Raw genomic sequence first — 19,540 nt, 5'->3', positions numbered from 1 at the left:
GACTGAGACATTTTAAAATGTGTTTTACCCGTGGAAGGTTATCTGCAGGGTTTGGCAGGGCATGGAGAACTCCCCTGGCACTGCCCAGCCCTTTCCTCCTCTCCCAGGCACATTCCCAGGGGATGCTTTGGAAGGAGGAACCTTGGCACTGGCAGGGTGCTGGGGTTGCCCTTTGGGTACAAAAAAAAGGGGAATGTCATGGCTGGTACACATTGGGGATGTCAATATTTCTGAACAGAAAATTGCATTTGCTCCTAGAGCTCTTCTTCAAGTTCAAGGTAACTGTGTGCACACTGAAGGGACACTCCATTGAATTATTACTCTTGATTAATAGAATTATTATAAAAGAAAAGTTATCTCAGTGCAACCATGCCATTATTTGTTTGATGGGAGAGTTTGCTCTGTGCACAAAACTCAAAATAATGTAGAGGTTAGATCTGAATCTAAGGCAAAGTTTGCAGGAAAGGTTGAGCACCTGCATGGCAATGGATGAGATTTCCCCAGGTGGGGAGTGTGGGGTGCTCCAAGAGGAGGGCCAGGCTCACAGACTCTCTTCATGCTGCTCTTTCTGCTCCTCCTGCACTATTGGGACATTGATGTGATCTGTTGCATGCAAGACCCTCCTCAAAGGCTCCAATCTTAGGTTCAAGACTAGTTAAACATTTGCAAAAAGTTATGAGAGACTGGACTTACTATAACATAGCTTAGTGCAGAGTACTAAATACAGTGCTTTTTGTAGATCATAGAAAATTTATAATATTTATATATGTTCATAGATCATTTGTAACTCTTCCAAGTAATAGAAATCTAAGATGTGAGCAGAAGCAACACAAGGAATACGCTCCCCAATACTCCTATGGAGTAAATCCAGGAGAGCTGCAGCTCCAAACACTTGAGGAAATCGGGAAGGTGTGCTGAAGCAGAAAGCACTGACAATTTTGGCAACTCCCAAAATGCCACTGAGTGCAGCAGAAGAGAGCAGAGCAGCTTTCTTTCCAGCCAGCATGTCTTCTGTCTCTCTCTTTCTCACAGCTGCCTTTGTCTACTGGCTATGCAAATACCTACACTACATGCCTCATGAGTTTTCTGTCCTTTTGTGTTTTTCCCAGATACCTCATTATTCCAGGGAGCTTGTGGAAGTGTTTGTGTCTGTTTGTGTGCACAGTGAACAATGCCATGGACTATTCAGTGGAGTGATAAATTGTGCTCGCTCCCATGTCAGGTACCTCTCATTGACTTCAGTTCCTTTCCTATTGGATGTGCCTTAGATTAACCAGGCATTAGGCATTAATCAAGGAGGTATCTACAAATAAATTTTTCATCATAATGAGCTGTGCAGCTGAATTAATAGTATTTGCACTCTCATTATTTGTCATGATGTATGGGTGTGGTAGCAGTGCAGTGCACCCAGCTTGGCTGTTGGTGTTGCTGTGATCTCAACATCTAACTCAGCAACAAATAAAATGCTCATTTAATTATAGAGCAGAACATTTTTTTTTCTGCCTGCAGAGTGTATTTCTAGTGTTTTAGACACTACATTAGAGTTTTCACATAGTAGATAAATATTTTTTAGGTAATTTCTTGTCTAGCATTGATAATAAAGTGGTAGGTCAAGGCACCAATAGAACAAAAGTGGAGTTTTGAAGCTTGTTATGACATAGATCTTGCAAAATATCTCTTAGCAATAAGTGCAGGTGCTGTATTACACACATGCAGATTTAAAATTTCACTGAATTCTGATGATCTGCAAATTCTAATTCTAACTAAGAATAAAAAAAACATTTTTTGCTACAATTTAGTTTAAAAACTTAGAGTGGCTTTTCAGAGTAACTGGTTCAAGACATTTCATTTGTATTTTTTCTGCCTAAGAACAGGTAAGAGAACTGATGTTCTTCTTAAGATGACAACTAATATCTTTTGCAAGAGAATATAATTTCCCTAATGACTGTCTGAATTCTGGAAAAGAAGGCTTTGTGTAAAGAACTGGTGAGTACAGCCCATAAAATAATTCTGTTGTGGATAGAAGTGTTTTATGTATGCTTAAAATTAATTTTAATAATATGCACACTACCACTGAAAAAAAAAAATTACTGCAAAAATTAACATGGATATTTAGATCACAGTGTGTTGTCATAGATGTACTAGAAATTTTTATTATTTTTCATACTATTTTCATTGAAGCCTCATAGGTGGTAAATGGTAACCTCTGAAAAGGGATTTGCATTGAATTCTAGAGTGGTTTGGATTGGAAGGAACCTTCAAAAGTAATCTAGCCCCAAACCTTCTGCAGTGAGCAGGGACACCTTCCACTAGACTGGGCTTCTCCAAAGAATCCTGGGCTGGAATGTGTCTGGCAAAGTTTATTCTGCCAGCATAGAGAGTCGAGACATTTGGAAAAGTGAATCCTAATTTCAGAGATGCAACCTGTTCCAATTACCTCCTAAATAATGAATAATGAATGGCAGCATATGACAAACCTGTCCTGTTTGTAAAAATAAAGGAAAGGCAATAACAAAACCACCAAAGCAAAGCCCAGGCAACCATGGAGAGCTCTCCCATGTGCAGGAAGGGGGAGGAAAAAGTTCAATTGCAGAACAGATTAACTGCACCCACTTTTCCCAGTCTTTGTGTTGCATTATTGGCTGCAAGGCAAAAACTGTGGCTCTCTGTTCCTGTGGAGCTCATGACCCATTGTGTGGCCTCATGACCCATTTCAGAGTTCGAACATTTGCAGCAGCCTGACAACACTGACCACCTTCATCCTCCTCAGAAATTGCATTTATCCCAACACAGTCAGCACGGATGTCTTTGTGGACATAAAGAAGAGCAATGTGATTGAGGAGAGCTCATCCCAGGACACATTTATGGCAGGATTTCAGTCCTATCGTGGCAGTGAAAGATCACTGAGCTGTTGCAGATGAGGCAGGAATTCCTAGTGTGAGGCACGGCCATTTGAGGTGTTCTTTGAAAAACATCCAGGCTCTGGATGCATTCAGCAGAACCTGACCTGTGGCACAGGAGGAGATTGGTTTGCATTTCTAATTAGTTCCTGCATATCCTGAAGCAGCTGGGCTTCCCAGAGCAATGTATAGGCTTTGCAGGATATCACCAAGTTGGAGTTGTCTCTATGGGTATGTAAAGATTAAATGCACAGAAAAGTGCTGTGTGATCAAGTTAGCTCAGCAAACACAGCTAGATACTTTGGGATGTAAATTAATCTCAACTTTCAGAGAGAATAATATGGCCCCTCAAAATTCACTGAATTAATTATCTGACAAATCTTTAACTAAACACACAGAATGTACTATGCAGATCAGAGATCCCCCTTTCTCCTTGATTACAGCTCAGAGTGGGAATGCAATGTCTGTGATTCTTCTGCAGTCATTCTCTGGGACTCTGAGCTGGTAATTTTTTTTTGGTAGCACTTAGCAATTGATGGCACTGGTGGTGTGGAAGTCTCACTGCTCATGGTGTGTTTTTATTCTGTGTGTGCTTGGGATCTTTTCCTGGTGCCCTGCAGCTCCCATGCTCTCCTGCAGCAGAATTGCCCAAATTTGCCCTGCCAGATCTGCTTGATGTGGAATGTGGAGCTCTGGAGCAGCAGGTATGTTCCTGGAATTCTGCTTACAGCAGTAAAAGCTACAGTTCAGCAGAAGGAATAATAGTCACAATTGTCACTGAAGTGTTTTGACACTTGTTCCTAAAGCTCCTTCAGAACGTACACAGAGTGGATCATTTATTTTAATGAAATTCTGTCTAACACAGGCTATTACTCACTCTCCCTCCTCTGATTTCTGTGAAGTGCCAGCTCAGAGGATGCTCTTAATGATGAGCCTGAAGAGGCTTCCTGGGATTTGCAGCTATGAGCTTCTCCCAGCACGTTTGTGTTTTGAGAGAGAGAGATATTACTGAAGTGGCAGAAATTCAGAGTGTGGAAGTTCACCAGCAGAGTGAAGCTCTCCCAAGGACATCCTTGTATTTTAGGTTTTTTTCAGGGAAAGACTGAAAAAGAGAGGTTTTTCTAATATGTACATCAAGTATGGGTGAGAGAAAGAATGTGGAGAAGTCATTCTGCATCCTTTGAATCCCCTTGGCTTTGGGACAGAGCAGTGCCTGTATTTCTGTGCTGTAGCTCAGCTCTGAGCTGCAGTGTGTGAGCAAGCCTAAGTATGATAAATACCTTTATGGCTCAGTCACCACAGCAGCCTGCAGACTTTTATCCACACAAGAGCTCCTGCCCTAACAAAAGCAGTGTGCTGTGGTCATTCACACCAAGCAATCTCTCTGTCTGGTACCAGGGATAATAAATATTTGACTGTGCTGGAAAAATCCTGAGGGCAAAAAGCATGTCCTCCCTCTTTTGCCAGGGCATCTGGTCCCTGAAAAACATGTCACCTTGCTGAACAGCATTTAAATCAAAGTGAAGTTTAGATTCCAGCTCTGATTCAGATATTTATAAACCTGTCATCTGCATTTCTGTGGAAGGAAAGGGTTGACTAATAGCCAAATTGCTTCAGGAAATGCAGAGGAAGACCATTTGGAGGTCAGATAATGTTTAATCAGGAAACTTTTCAGCACATCTTTGATGTTACTATTAATTTTATCTCTTCCCTGATTCATAAATAATATCCATCTGGAGAAACTTAGATGTATTTAGTTATGTTTTATTATGCAGGAAGTAATCCACTGGTCACATATTTTTAGGAAACCACACTTGGCTTTATCTTCTCTTTCCGTGGAGAGTGGAATACACACATGGCAAAATTCCCTCCCAGCAATGTCTCTGCCACAACCACAGATTTTTCTTGTATTTCTCTTTTGTAGGATCACCTGAGAATAGACCCAAGCACCAACAAAATTTTCTGTTTACCCTGGATGTCTTGAAATACCACGGCTCTCAGGAATTACTTTGTTGTTTTATTTAAAGGGTATGTACTACAATTGATTCCAGCACATCATGACATTTACAAAAGTGCTTGTTGCAAGAAGGCTCCTAATCTAGGTGAGGAAAGAAAGCACCCAGAATTTAAGGTGATTCTTGCTGTTCTGCAGGAAATCTGTGTGTGCCGAAGGAGGGAGATGTGGGAGGCACAGGGGAGAGCAGACAGCCCACGGTGGGTGCAGTCCAAGCTCATGGCCTCCCCTCTGGGACAGATGGACACACAGGTCCCAGAGATGACCCAATGCCACCCATCCAAGGGGGTGGCTTAGGTCAAAGCTGTTTCTCACCTCTGTTCCCCCCATGAGGTCACGCCTGCCACACTGGGAGGGCTCTGGGCACCCTCCAGAGTGTTGCTTTGTGTGGGCAATGGCATGGGCTGACTCTGAGGTATTCTGCCACGTGCTGTGGGATGTCATTGTCAGGGGGGAACCAACATTTTTCTTCCCTCACCAGAGCTCCTGTGGGAAATGATGCTGTGATGTCTAATCATAGCTGAATTTATAAATTATTCCAGCCTCTGTAGTTGTTCATCGAGTGCTTTGCTAAGATGTTCAAACCAAAAAAGGTAGGAAGTAAATGAAGAGAAGCTGTGATAATTCTCAAAATAAATCTGAATAGGGGTTTTGTGCTTTGGTCTGACATCTTATGCAAGGCATTCTCCTCTTTCTGGTTGGTAGCAGAGGGAAGAGAAAAGAGAGCTTTTTAGCTTTTACATAAATGCCACTCAGCAATCCATACCCTGAGGCTGAACTGAGCTACTTTTAAAACAAGAATGATCCAATGGATCAAATAATCTGAAGTTTTCTTTTTTTTGTCTTTCCAGTTTAACTATTGTAAATGAAAGATAAATTTCAGATATGTTTCTAAAGTCTTTTGCCATCCCCAGGCATACTTTTTACTTTGTACAATTACAAATTCTGTTGCAATTTCCAACCAGTTGGCCTTTAAAAATTCCTATATTGTCAAAATCCTGTGCAAGTGATAGTGGGATACTTACATGTGTGATTTTTAAAAATAACTCTCACAGTGTGTAGATCAGGACCTGTATAATCCTCCCCTGCTGAAGACTTGTAAAAGTACCTGCCCTTTTTTAGATTGCTTTGTTAAAGCAGCAAGATTTATCTACATTAAATTTGTGACCCTCTTCTTCCTTCTGCCCTCCTCTACCTAAAATCTACAACACCTCTGACCAGTTTTTGGTCTGATAGTACAAGAGGTGTGTCCAGGATATTGTGTTTATTTCTGGGAGAAATAGCTGAACAAAGGGAGAGATCCTATTAGTGTCCCAGCAAGCAGCATGAGCTCAACCTTTACAAAGTCCACAAAGGAGCTCACAGTGAGAACTGTAGGTACTGTAAAAACACAGAAAAACAGAATCATTTAGGCAAATTGCAATTATGTTGGAATGGTACAAATTTAAATATAAGTGGTTTGTGGGGTTAGAGCCACTGTATGCTGTGAGTGCACACAGTGCTTTAAATTTGCTGATGAATAGCAAACAGTGCTCTTTGGGAAAACTGCTCTGTAAAATTGAAATTTAAATGATGGGGTTTTTTTCACTGAGGCACATTTTTCAATTTTTTTTTTTTTTTTTTTTTTTAGTGGGAGGAGGTTTGCCTGTATTCCCTTCCAGCTTTTCCAGATGATAATTCCCTGCTTCCACCTGGCTCTAGGAGTCATTAGTGGGTGACAGCTCTCTGAGGCATCCATAGAGCTCCTCTGCCCTGCCTGTTTGAACTGCCATGTTTCAGATGTGTTATCAAGACATTGCTATTGTGCAGATACAGATTAGTTCTTGAGACTGATTTTTCTGCTTCACCAGTTCTTTTGTAGCTGCCAGAACTAATTGCTTACATTACATTACCAGTCTGGGCCTCTATCACTCCCTGGATGATGCCATCCATTGGAATACAGCTGCATACTTAAATGCACTTTTTAAGTATATTTTACCATTTCTGCCCATGTTTACAACTGACAGAATTGTCCCTGATTTTTTTTTTCTCTGACCCCCACTACGTGCCAGAAATTGTATAACAGCTGAAGTGATTCACTTGCCTTTTTTGCCTCCAGAATTCCCAGAGTTTGAAAATCTGTAAATACATCAAAGCCTATCCTTCTTACACAATAAAAGGGGTTTTTTATTGTCCAGCTGTATTGCATCTTCATTCCAAGACATAAAAACCTCTATATCCACTAACTGTGCTATGGTGTGACAGCAACTCTGGCAATATATATTCCTGGATGATGCCTGCACATTCAAATACTCTTGTTAATTTTAGTTAAAAGTTTTCTTATAACTCAAGAGATATATTTTGTTCAATAGTTACCATTCCATCCTAATATGCATTTAGAAGGAAAATTGTAGTTTTGCTGAGCAGAAGTAAATTAAAATGTGTGTGTGTATATGCATTTGACAAAAAACAATCCAAAATTTTAATATATCTTTTTAGAGTTGCAGGGTGAAGACATTAATTCTTATCTGTTCTTTATATCACTGTTGCTTAAATGTTGAAGATTAGCTATTATTAATATTGTTAGTAATAATTATGATGCACTTTAACTCCATGTGAATAAAACAAAGGTTTATAAATGGCATAAGAGTAAGGTTGTGCTTTTTGGTGACTGGAGTTTTAAACCCTTCATACCCAAACTAAATTAAAGAAGTGTAAGTGATAGGAGGATTCTCTCAAGATTTGTAGCAACTCTTTGAATATTGTTCATTTTTTGAGGGACAACATTTTTGATCCCAAGCAGAACAATATTTTTTCCATGAAAATTGATATGGAATAGCTTTTAAATGTTAAATATGACATTTGTTAATAAGCCCAGATTTCATCATTGCAGGCTGTGTGGACATTTTATTTTGAAGAGAGAACTTCACTGTTCTACATGCTAACCAATAATTGTTAAACAACCTTAAAAGGTACTCAGGGTGATTTGTTCTAGCACTGGCTTCCTTCAGACAGTGATGCAGAGCAATTAGTGACTGGGGACACACAGCTGAAGGAAGGTGTTTCACTGCTTTATTTGCTCTGCCTCCGAATTGTCAGACTTGTGAGCTTGTATCTGTCACATGCAACTGAATTTGTACTTGAGTCCAAAGTGACAATTTTGGGTAACCCACTTTTGTTCTTGGTATTTTCAGTTCCAAAGGCTTTCAGCTTTCTTCATCACTTCTTCAGCTTCTTCTCACTTACCTCTTTCCTTATTTTGGTTTGTAAGTTGCTTTTAAATAAAACCTGATGCTTTTCCTAAATAGTATTACACGTCTTCAAGCTGAAAAACCTTTAGAGAGCCATGAGGTGAGGCACATCCTAAACTTCTCAGAATGTTTTTCTGCCTGGTTCTACATCTCAGCTCACAGGAGGAGCATTACCAGACCTGCACTACTTCCAGAGTGGAATGTTGGAAACAGGGTCCAACAAAAGAGGGGAGATTGGAAGTTTTATCTCTGCCACAGAGAGTATGGGACAAATGCAGAGGAGAGGGGCTGAGCAGCAGGAAAGCTGCTGAAGTCATGAACCAAAATAAGCATCACAAGTGAGTTGTACTGTGATTTCCTGCAGACTGTATCTCCTCTCAGATCATTGCAGCTATTTCCCTGTGGGAGGGGGGCAGCAGAATTTATTCCAGTGGTTTCAGAATTAGATTTCTCAAAGGGAGAAAGGAGTGGTGAGGAACACAAACCACTGTGGCTGTATGGGATGCTGATTTAATTTACATTTGTGGTGATTGGATTGCAGTAATTTCCCTGGAGAGCAGCTTCTGAGATAATAATTTCCAAAGACAAGCTTAGCCATGGTGAGCTGAGGACTTCCTGACACAGGATGGCCTACTGAGAAAAATGTCTTTTTAAACTCGAGTGGCTTCAGCCAAATTCCATAGGAATTCAAAGAACAGGAAAGCATGGAGAGTCTGTCTTTCAGGCACAGCAAGTTCATTTGTGGAAAAAATTCTGTGTTGGTAAAATTGTTTGCTATAAAATGATCTTTCAGGCAATTTCATTCAATATTCTTAAAAAAGATCTGTGGGGAGTTTGGGAGAGATTAATGAAGAGCCTGGTATATTTTCAGTTCTCCATGCCAAGTATTCAAAAATCTGCACACCCATAAAATCCTTAGAGCACAAGAGTGGACAGGGTTCAGCCGTAATCACATGGCATGATAGGAGAAAAATCTCAAGTTCTGACTGGTTTTGGTTTCTGTCCCGCTTTTGTGTCAATGTTGTCACCCTACAGAGAAAGAGTTTCAGCCCTCTTTTCTGCCTGAAGGCCTTCAGTCCAGTCCACCATGGTCCATTTCAAGAGGTATTAGTCATTTTTTATAAGTAAAAAAAGGGAAAGAGTGAAAACAATGAGTTCTGATTACATGCTAGGATAAACAAAGAGTGAAGCCAAAACAAAACAAGAAAGCGTTTCATTATCTGTCTCAGAGCACAGTAAGTTACAGCATTTATGGGCCAGGTTTGGGGTATATTTGGGCTGCTTTTCCTGGTTGCTTAACACAAGAGAGCTGCAGATTCTGAAGGCCCAGCATAGTGGGGATTCTGGCTCTGCTGCAAAATCACCTTTGGTGTCTCTATTAATTAGGCAGCCGGGCTGTCATGCTGCCTTAGCCATGATCCATTTGTTAAACTCACTTTGATGCTAAAAATAGTCCCCTCTTGTTAGCTCTGGCTTCCATAGGACAGCTCTTGCTTGATTTGTGATGCTGTGTGAACAGGCAGAAAAGAGCTACTGGACAGTCTGGTAAAAATCCAAGCCAGAAGTACTTGTAGCAAGGAAGGTGGGAGAAATTTGTGTCACACAGGAGAAAACCCTCAGGGAGACCTTGCTTCACCCCTTCCAAGCTGTTTGCTTCTCCTACATCCACTGCAGAATGATTGCTATCAGCACACATCAACACTTGTCATACCCTTAAGCATCAAAAATTACCTCTAATTCACTCTGTACAAATAGCATTTTTGATGCTGTACACAAATAAACAGTTTCATTTCAATTATGTTCATTTTTAAAGTGCCCCCTTGAAATTAAAAGCATCAGAAGAAACATCAAAAAACATCAGAAAAACATAATCTATTTGCATTCTTCCAAAACTTTTTCAAAACAAAGAATTAATAGCAAAGCAATGAACCTATAAAATATTTCTGTGCTGTTGAATCCATTATTTTCAAACTTATACCCCAAAGCAAAACAAATGGAATTCTTCATATATAAAATTTCCTAGAACACTGTGGGTGAGACCTTCACAGGGTCATGGTGCAGAAAAGTGAGCATCCAGGAAAGATTGTTAGATCAGCCATCATCCAGAACTGGGCTTTCTTCTGACCTTTGGTGTAAGCCTTTAAAACCCAAGCTGGTTTCGCCTTAATGAAAATAAGGAAGAATTGGTGGGAAGATTCTAGAATGATTGGAAGAGGGCTGTTTGACTAGGGAAAATAGTTCCAAAGCTTTAAATTTTTCAAAAATTCTTTGGAATCCTTTGTTTCAGACCAAGCAAGGACAAATATTGTCCTTCATCCCAGCCTGGACTAGGACAGAGTTTCTCAGTGTGGCAAAGCCTCAGCTTTCCTTAAACACAACCCAGTGGTACCAACAAGGACCAGGCCACCACTGTATTCTTGCTCTTGCAGTGTGGAGTTTGAGTCAGGCAGATTTTTAAGACAGCTGATTTCAAGCACAGACTGCACTGGTGTGTGGGGAGAAGAGGACTGGTCTTTACAGAATTTTCAGATTGTTTTGCTCAGGAGACCACAGCTGTGTGCAGCCCCCAAAAACCTGTAAGAACAAATAAGAATTTGGTTGCCAGTGAAGTCAGGTGCTTTGTTAAATGCTGACAATTTACCCAGATTTTCTGTCACTAAGGCAAAGCCAAGATGAACTGGTAGCTCTCCTGAAGAAACTCCTGATAGTTCCAAGCTGAGGTGACAATGGGATCTCCCACAAGACCAAGAGCACTGACCATGGGGCAGAGCTTGAGAAGATTTCTACTCCAGAGCAGCTCTCTGGATGACCAGGCCATGTAAAAGGCCATGATGTGATTTAAATGTTGCAGCAGATGGAACTGAAGCCCAGAGAACTGATTCACCCCTTTGGTTTTGCTTTGCAGGATCCATGAGCAAATCAGTTTGGAGACATCACTGTAGTGACATTTCCAGTGTTACTTTTCTGATGGCTGGGGAAAATACCGACACTAGGGTGAGAGAAAAAACAGGCAAAAAAGGGAAGAAAATTGTTAGAGTTTAAAAGTGATACAATCACTGTTCTACTTTAGTGTAAATTTCTCAGAATTTTATCCAACCCTTTGGGAAGAGTCCTCTCAATTTCACCTGGCTGCTCTAAGGATTTTTTACCATTAAAAACACAGTTTTGCTTTAACTGACCTCTGTTTTGTCAACACATTTGTTATGAGGTGTTTGCTGGCCTCAGCATACATAGCATGGAAATGATATATTTAATTGAAAGGATTTATTTCATCAAAAGCTTCATTTGTCTTATTTATGGAGGTGCACCTAGACAGCCTGGTCTGTCTAGGTTGTTGGAGAGAGAGGCTTAACAATTTTAAAAACCTGGTTATAAAGGAAAAAAAACCCACATGCAATCAATCTCTCTTTGCCATCCTGCTGTCTTTCATGCTCTTGCTGTCACTTAAAAATCTTAAGATGGAGGTGTGACCCTTACTAATACATTCCCATACGTGTCTAACACTTCTTCTTAACAGCCCCAGACTTCCTCCTGCACAGCCGTCCCTGGAAGTGTGGATTTATTCTTTTATGAAATCTTAGGAAAAGGTGCAAAATGAAGTGTAAATAACATTCATCTCACCAAATCGATTGGAATGAGACTGCTGCTTTTAAGGTGGATTAGAGCTTAGGGGAAAGTTAAAATTTTCTCACTAATGTTATGTAAGGGAATGCTGAAGTACATGGGCCCTGTGTTAGCAGAGACTGATTTGTCTCAGCTTTTTCTGGTGTGTGGTGAATGTTATTTGAAATACTTGGCTGTGTGCAAGAATATTTTATATTATAGATGCAAAGTGTGCCACTTTTATGACCCTGTTGCTCTTTGTTACTAATCAATTGTCATACACACAAAAGGAAAGCCATTTGGTGAGAGATGGGCTAGAAACACAAACACTAAAATGAGAAACCCGCTCTGACAGCTCAGAGATAATTTCCTGACATGGCTGAGAATGAAGCAATGGTATCTCTTTGCCACAGTGGCCTATCAGACTTTGAATTTATTTTCAGATGGTTTCAGAGCATCTTTCTAGCTGTCAACACATCAAGCCTCTTCCAGAGCTCATTGATGTCAATATGAGTCTTTCCATTCACTCCTCTCAGCTTTGATCATACCCTTGAAAAGTTCAAACTTCCTAAGTGCATTTGGGAGTTTTTTATGTGTGGGGCTGGATCACTTCTAGTTCCATATTTATTAGTGCTGTGCTATGGAGATCTATCTAGAAATATACATCTTATCATAAGGGGGTTAAATATAAAAATATTTGGTATCCATTGAAACCTAGGCTCAGCCCACCCAGAGCTGTTGAAGTTTTTGCCAGAATTTATGACACAGTCCTAAATACTTCCCTGTAATTTGTCACTCCAGAATGATGTGCCACTGACTAAAAAATGAACTCGGTGTAAAAATCTGTTGATTGGCAATTTCCAATAGGAAATCTGAAACCCCTGTGACACTGTCTGAGTGATCTGCTGGGGAGGGATGCATCCCACGCTGCAGGCATGTTCAGCTGAATGGGAAATAGGCCAGTATTTATAGAAACTGAACCTTCCTTTATGGCACTGAGAGTCTGCCTTTCCTTCCGCATGAAGACGCTTTGCCACTTCGTTTTGGAAAATGGAATTTCCAAGCTGTTGGATAGCAGAGACCCAGGCAATTACAAGTAAATCTGGGGGAAATTCAGAAGTCCAAAGCAATTTCAGATAAAAGTTAGAACACAGTAATGGAACTTCAGACAGTTCTAAAAATGGGGGGGGGGGAATAATTTGAATAGCAAATCAGGATATCTCCACAAGCAAGATGCATTCTTGAATTTTATTACTGAGCTGTGGGGTACATTTTTGCTGGACTTTCTTCCCTCTGACCTTTATTTTACAAATATAGACACCTGAACTGCGTGCAAACATTGCTTCAGCCTAGCAGCACTCTTTGCTGACTACTCCAACCTGGAGTCATAACCTCACCCTGTTAATGAGGCTGATAATTGAAATCATTGTCAGCAACTTAGTTTTAAGTCAGTTAATTATTCCACTCAGAGCCCTTTTCATTAAGGAATCCACATCCCCTTATTCTGTGCCTAATGAGGATAATTTGGAGATAGGTTCTCATGTATACACTACATAAATTATTGGCATTTTCTTGCTTTTAGAAATTAATATTTCAGATTAAAAAAACTATTTAGGAGTTTGTTGAGAAAGATACAACATATTTAGTAGGTATGGCCTTTCTAACAGGTCAGCACGTAGGGCAGACACATCTTTGACTGTGGGCAGCACAAATGTATTATTTAAAGTTGTAACAGTAGCAAAACCAGGTCATACTAAGATTAGAAAGCATAGTAAAAAAATCTCTGTGTGGTCTTAAATCAAGGTTTAATCAGAGTTTGTCAGCTGGAGGTGACAGGAAAGGAAAGAGACCAAAAGTGTGTTGGCTGATCTGATCATTTGGAGCTGCAGAATGGAACTGCAAAATTCCAAGGACAAATCATGTTGTTCAGGATATATAAGTGCAATTGTAGAATATATAGGAAAATATAGAAAGAAATAAGAATACAAATAATTCTGGTCATGGTTTTTGAAGACCAAAAAATGAAAGGAAAACAGATACAGAACAAAACTTCCTGGGATGATAATATGAATGGATTATCTCACTTATGAAAAGAGAACTTGGTTTTGAAAATAGCCAGAGGAAAGCTGAGGGAACAGATGTTGGTAAATGCATCTAGGGCTGAGGGATAATTATCACTAAGGAGGAAGACAGTTAAAAAATAACTATTTATCATGGAGTAATGAATACATTTGGACTCAAAATTAGAAAGTTGCTAATAATCAGAAGAAGGAAGTGTCTGTTTAGAAGAATATGATCCATTTTGAGCTGGAGTTCTTGAGACTGGGAGAAGAAATTCTGTTGAAAGGATTTGAAATTGTTGGGCATGCTGTTTGTTTGGTAATGTCCCATCTTCCAAGGTTTCCATCAGTTTCCTCCTTCATTGCTTCTCCCTCCCTCAATCCTTGGAACATTTCTCTCCCTATTTCCCTCTGATCTCCTAGAAAAGGTTACAGAGAGGTGATAAAAAGATGGAGCTTCCCAGTACTCCCAGACCCCTAATATTTGTTATTTTTTTTACCCAGTTCACACCATGTAACTGTCAGATTTGGGGCTGGACAGACTGGTAGCATTTAGATTTTGCTCAGTTTTGGCTTCTTTGGAAGCTATGTGCTATGGACAGAGTAGCCTGCTTAGATTTAGCTGGGGCTTTTATTGAATTTTTTTTCCCTGCTATGTCAGGAAAGTGGCTTATTGGTTTCTTGGCAGTAATTCTAGTTTTGAAGATTTTATTGTAGTTTTTAAGTTTGTTAAGGAAGTTAGGAAAGTTTTATGGCTTCTGTCAAGTGAAATAGATGTTGTAAAGTGTTCTACAACTAAACATCTCTTGCTTAGTAGCCAAGGACAGAAACAAGACTAGATTTTTTTTCTGCTGAAATAAATTGAATTGGAGGATTTTAGAAAAATAAAAAACCCCTTTTATTTTATCCAGACCACCTAATATCCCCCTCTTTCACTATTACTTTTATCTGTAGAACTCTGAGCTGGACCGCTTTCAGATTTCTTTGTATTATTCTGTCTGATACAAAGATTTTCTACATGGCTCCATTCCAATCTCCAGTACCTGTCTGACAAACTGGTTTGAAGATCTACTGTTGGTGAGAAAAGTCACAAACCAAAAAAAGAACAGTGAGAGGTAAGAATTTTTCAGTTTTGTTTCATTACGACAAAGCTTTGTTTCCTATTCTCTGTGGCACTTGTGATACTTGTTAAGGACAGTGAAATTTCTTGTTGCCAAGGGTTCTTTTATACTAATAGGTGCAAGAAAACTAAAAACAGAAAGAAGGGAATAAGGTCAAAGTGTGAAGATTTTTGTGGCTGACAATTATCTCAGTATTTCCTGGGGAGAGGATGTGAGATTTTCCATCAGTTAAGATGGGAAGGCAGGTGCAAGACTCAAATTTGGGTGGAAGCAGTGGAGGTCTCAGGGCAGGAGATTCACACATTTGTGCTACCTAGAAAGCTGCCTATAAAACTCATGAACAGAGTTGCTGGAATGATAACAATTTTCTTTTGGGAAACACTAACATTTTTAGCCTGTAACTTCTACAGTGGGGTTTTGCTTTGCTTTGCTTAAGGACAAGGAGACAGAATGTCTTGTCTTGAAAAGATTATTTGTCATTCCAGCAAGCAGGACACAGACTGGGGCTACCAGGAATAACAAAACAGCCTCTTCCTTTGATGTTATTCTTGTTAGATTTTTATGGGAAAGTAGTTTGAGAGTTTGGTACTGATGTTAAGCACAATAAATGCATTTTCAATCCAAAGCCAATGAAAGTGGTAGGCCCTGCAGTAGATCCTACAGAGTACCCTTAAATCCTTATTTAGGAAAACAAGCTGTATGCTTTGGTGTGTGCTAGCTCAGAGTAGGGATGCAGTAAAATACAGAAAGTAAAATACTTCTCAAACACATGTGTTACATTAAGGCAGTTCAGCCAGGAGGTAAGAGGACCATGAATTACCAAGGTGAGATCACCACCCTGGTTATTTGAGCTGTGCTAGAAAGCACCACCATGAGGTGTTGCTCTTGAAAGCTTTGACCAGGAAGAGTCCAACAGCTGAGCTGACCAACAGTGCTGTGAACTTCACAAAACTTCTGATCTGGCTGCACTCAGCTCCTCCTCACCTGTGGGAAATGAATTTGTAGGGAATTCTCAAAGCCTGACAGAATGCTCACACAGTGTGTGCATCTGTGTGGAAACCTTGAGACAAGAAATGCTGACTTAGAAATGCCATGGAATAGGACAGACATTGTGGAGAGAGAAATGGAGCTAGAAAAAGTTTCAAAGGGTGGCCTTGCAAATAAAACTAGATAGTTCACAGAAACAGAAGTATAAAAGATTCATTGCAGTAGGACCCACGAGGGGTAATTTTAGATAATTGGCTTTAAGGCATTTACAGCATGGTGTAGCCGCCAAGAAACACTTATAGTGTTTTGGAATTAAGAAATAGTTAAATTCTGATTGTAATGGTGTGCATTATAACATCTGTATTGTCTCACCCTTCTCATGAGACTAAAAATGGAATAAAAGTTTTTAGAACACCTCTCAGTTGCTCCATCTCTAGGTCAGAAAAAGATTTAATCCAACACTCATCCAAGGACTTGGTCTGTATTTGTGCTTATGTTTGTTGATATTTTCTGACAGGATACCACACCTAGGTGGCTCAAGGAAATAAAATAGATCTTTTCTTCTTCCAGATCAGTAGTAAAGTGTGGAAAGCTGTGTCTTTTGAGGAAGAAACCACATTTTTCTCTGTTCTGTGATACAGCAGCAAATTGTGCTCAGCAGTGTTGAAGTCCAGAAGAAGAGGAAAGGACAGCTCTTTTCTTCATTATCACAAAGAATATTTCCTTTTCAAATCCATATCCTGGTCTAAATCCAGATTGTGCCTAAACCAGAAGGTTACCGATTAGATGTATTTGTCAGTATTTTCTGCGGGTTTCCTTCAGGAAAGAGATTTTGGATATGGAGGCAGTGTTTGGCTGGAACTGCTGCATCCAGGCCAGGCTTTCAGATCCAGCCAGAGCAGCTGTATTTAGAAGATGAAAGGAAGAAACCTTCTGCCAATGCAGATCTGGCACTTACCATTTGTCATTTTTTACAAGCAAGAGAGACTTTCACAAGCCTAATAGTGGGACTCCATTAAAAAAACCTGAAACTTCTTGCTGAGTGAATGTACCAGTTTTTTGAATGCAGGGATTCATCTTGACCTACTGAATTTATTAATTTTGCTGACCATTACTTTTTTCTTCTCTTTAATTTTGAATTTTCTGTTTTGGGAATATTTAGCTACTGCTTTTAATAAGAATACAATTTTAATGACATTTATTTCAGCAGTTGTATTTATTTCTGTTTGAAGATATCTGGTTTTATTAAAAATGAACTTTGGGTATATGCTGCATACTTTAAGGAAAAAAAGGTATACATATAAAGTTGCTTGGAAAATTATTGATTGATCAGAAAAATAATTGATATTTTAACATTGTGGAGAAATTTCATGGTGTTGGTTTCCAGGTTTATATTTTTTAAAAACTTTAAAGGAATTGTCTTTCTAACCTTCAGCTAGATCCTGTTCACTTTAGAGGTTGCTAACAGGGAAACTAAAATAATATAATGTTATTGTAGAGATTAAAAATCTTATTTCTTAAAAGATCAGCTAGTTAAAAGCATTGTGTCATTAATATCACAGAAAGGTGTCTCCTTAAGATATTTGGACGATAGTAGGAGTAAAATCAGCTTTGATTTAGGTTATTTTAGATTAAAAAGGCACAATATAATAAATAATGATCAAATCAACAACTGAATGTCCTGGACAACTTGTACTTTTGTAGATCCATGACAGTAGAACATAATCTGGTGTTGCACTGTTCATCTGTACTGTGGTTACATGTACATTTCTCAATAAAGGAATTACTTGAGCTAAAATCAGCCATTATCTGCTCAGCCCTCAATGCCTGTGGTTCAGCTATAAAATCTACACAGAGGGCTGCATTTTCTTGGACAGGAGACCACAAACTCATTTCAGCCAGACCTCTAAATTGCTGAGGAAACAGATTCCCACCCCCCTGGCCTGGATAGCGTGTGAACAGCCAAAATTGATGAGCAGCCTATGAAACATTTCTGTGTCTCTCCCTTGCTGCACTCAGCAACTGCCCTAAAACACGGTTTTTTAAAGAAGAAAAGAGGTGCAAAGAAGACAAAATAGTTGTGTCTCCACAAAATGAACCCCAACTGTCCACCTCAGGAATAATCAGGCTTTTTACTCAGGCTGACCTTTTTTTTCCCCCCTAGCTGGGGATACTAATTTATTGTATTAATCTGTGTAAACAAGTATGAATCTCACAGAACATGGCTGGCACAAAGACTGAGACAGAGACAACACCCAGTCAGGATAGGTTTCCTTTAGAGAAGCTCTAATTAATAGTCTCATTACTTTTCAATCTGGGCTTCTCTGCCTCTTGGAGGGGGAGCAGTGAAGAAGGGAAGGTCTCAGACAAAAAAATGCTGAAAAGGAGAGGTTTGGCTGTCGTGTGGGTTAGTGATGCATCAGTGTGCCTCGAAATCGATGTTGATGTAGCTAGGAACAGAACCAAAGCCTGGTGCCAGAGGTGGCATATTTATAATGAGACTAAATGAAGGGGCTCATTAGTCTCACAAATGGTGAAGAGCTGCCTGTTCCCTCTCTGATTATCTCTCCTCCATCTCCATTAGGAGGGTGTGTGTGCAAAGGGGTGGGGAAGAAAAGCAAATGTTCTCAGGTTCAGGCTGTGAGCTGATCTGCACAGCCCCACTGGGAATTAATAAACGCCCTGGTGACTCCTTCTCCAGGCTCCCCCCACCCCAGAAAAATGCAGAATTCCATTCCAAACCTAATGGGAATTAAATGTTATTAATGAAACCTTTATATTTGCCTTTGATTGGGAAAAAAAATAGGAAACAACCCCCAAAATATGTAAGAGCTCTGTGAGGGAAAAAAAGAAAAAAATAAAAGGCACATATGGAGTTTGTGCTGTTTAATTCAAATGTTTGATGATCTGTGGATGTTGGTCAGGTCATAACATGCAACAAAGCCATCCTGGGTATGATATACCAAAGCAGAAATGACTTTTTACCCAGAGTGACTGGAACACTGTGCAAATGACCCTTGGATACATCAGGATGGCACTCAATAAGTAATTGCAAACACTTTTTTTTTTTTCTTTTACAGTTTTTGTTCAGAGACAAGTCTGGCAAATACTCCATCCTAATCCCAACACTGAGCAAATAGTAAAAGCAGCCTTTGCTGCTGGTGCTGGGAGAAAACATTCAATTAAGTTGCTGCACTGGCTTAGTGACAGCAGCCTTTCACCTTTGGAAACCCAGCCTCTGGTTATCTGTCTCGGGTCACTAAAGAAAATGAGTTGATGTTCTCAGGCTAAGCCCCAGGGCACATTTTGCTCAGAATCACCAAACCACAGGATAATTTGGAGCTTTTGTCCCTGTGTACTTAGGAAAGATCTAGGCCTGGGAAAAAAAAGCTGAAATTCAAGATTAGAATGTGTTGAGAAGCAAGCAACTTCCCAAAAAATTAAAATGCTGACATTCCCAGCAGTTTAATTGACATTAGATAACTAACATGTCAAAGCCTAAAGAAAACTACAGGCAGCACAATGATGTATGAATTTGAAACTCAGATGCTGGGAACAGAGGAAGGGCTCATAAATGGTGGAAAAATCAGGTGGAGAGGGATTTTAAGCAGCTAGAGGAGCAAAC

General features: G+C 39.7%; 1 long non-coding RNA gene across 2 annotated transcripts; it reads left to right on the top strand.

Moving 5' to 3' along the window:
• The first annotated feature begins 1,823 nt into the window (after nucleotides 1-1,823).
• On the top strand, nucleotides 1,824-17,596 carry LOC135295651 (uncharacterized). 2 transcript variants are annotated; one of them, XR_010357791.1, is made up of 5 exons: nucleotides 1,824-1,986; nucleotides 3,344-3,604; nucleotides 4,825-4,928; nucleotides 14,762-14,922; nucleotides 16,486-17,596. It is a non-coding gene; the product is annotated as an uncharacterized LOC135295651 (long non-coding RNA). The 2 variants fall into 2 exon arrangements; XR_010357790.1 differs by lacking the exon at nucleotides 1,824-1,986 and having other exon boundaries at nucleotides 2,247-3,604.
• The last annotated feature ends 1,944 nt before the right edge of the window (nucleotides 17,597-19,540 follow it).

Source organism: Passer domesticus, chromosome 2 (assembly GCF_036417665.1).
Source record: "Passer domesticus isolate bPasDom1 chromosome 2, bPasDom1.hap1, whole genome shotgun sequence".
In the NCBI taxonomy this organism is placed as follows: Eukaryota; Metazoa; Chordata; class Aves; order Passeriformes; family Passeridae; genus Passer; species Passer domesticus.
The sequence above is the reverse complement of the archived record's forward strand: the minus strand, read 5'-3'. Positions and strand labels throughout refer to the sequence as shown.